The sequence below is a fragment of the Colobus angolensis genome, unplaced genomic scaffold (assembly GCF_000951035.1).
Source record: "Colobus angolensis palliatus isolate OR3802 unplaced genomic scaffold, Cang.pa_1.0 Scaffold262, whole genome shotgun sequence".
Lineage (NCBI taxonomy): Eukaryota > Metazoa > Chordata > Mammalia > Primates > Cercopithecidae > Colobus > Colobus angolensis.
Window position 1 is genome coordinate 3696308 of NW_012115844.1, and position 1515 is coordinate 3697822.

Below are 1515 nucleotides of genomic sequence, written 5' to 3' on the forward strand. Positions count from 1 at the left end.
TAAATTTGACAAAGTAATTTACTGCCTAAAACCTGTCAGTGTCTACCAGTTACCTTCAAGACAGCATTCAAAATCCTTAAGAAGCCTTTCAAATCACTTGGCAAGCCAGCCCAAACAACCGTCACGCTTTATCTCTTACCACACCTTCAGAGAGTGCTGCCAGATTAAATTAGAAACAGAGGGGAGGCCAAAAAAAAAAAAAAAATGGCAAGAACATATAAAAAACAATTTCCTCTGCTTTCTCTAACTATATGGAACTCACATATAATCTATGTTACAGCTGTTGACTCTTCACCGCAGTTCTGTTAAAGAAGAAAACCCTAAACATCTGACTTTTCACTAGATCATCAACATTTAAAGATGGGAAAGACACAAAACAGATTTTCTACACCTTTCGTGAAGACCTACACCTCCTTAGTCTTTAGGAATACAACTTTTTAAAAAATCTGGTTTAAAGGTGACCGGGCAACCTGCCCTTGTTTCTATTTTTCAGCGTCCTTCAGAAAATCTGTGTTAGGTTCAGTAAGCATGTAATGAACACTGAGGCTTTTGTGCCAACGTATTACTGGTGTTGAAATGGATTCTGAGTGAAATTCTGATCTACTTTATCCAGTGTGAGTGAGTGACGGTGTTACATGGTGCAGCAGTATCTATGTTTCTCTGCAAAAGGCAATCAGTCTTCAGCTTAAACTCAATTTGGCTAGTGCACATTCAATTAAAAAAAAAAAGTGGTCCCTGAGCCTCACTACCTTCCTAGAGAGAATAAAGTCACACAGAGAGAGAGAGAGATACATATACACAGAAGATTGGCAGCTACTGTATATAAGGCATTTGGAAAACACCATATTGGCAGACGGTCTGCAGATATGCAGCTGATAAAGCAGGCGGTTGTTGAACCGTAATAACCAAATAAGCAGAAATGAGACACTTTCTGTAAATAATATCATTAAGCACCAGGTAGATGATTATGCTTAAGTGAAATGCACAGTGCATACTTTTTATTTAATACTGAAAGCATTTCCAATTACTTTCCATCAATGTTCTTATAAAATCTTAAATATTATAGTAGATATATATAATCTGCTAAGTGATATGAAAGTAAAATATCTGATCCAGACTCCAGAAAGTAGAGTGGCCAGGCCAGATACACAGAAGAACTTCTACTTTTGCCTGTAGGATGAGATAATATTGCATGTTTCATTCATTTAATTCATTCAACAAATGTGTGTCAAACCTGTAATATATGGCAAATACATTCCTCAGTGCTGAGGATATATTACCAATTGAATCAAAAAATAATCAAATTGATATCATAACGGGGCTGACAGATAATTATGAGGCCAAGATTTACAAGAACAAGATAATTTCTGTGATAAGTACTATAAAGAAAATGAAGCAAGGTATAACAAAGAAAGTGGTGACAGCTAATTTAGATAACAGAGGCAGGGAAGGACAATTGATAAAATAGCATATCAAAAGCCATGGAATGAAGATGCTGCTTAGCCAGAGATGCCC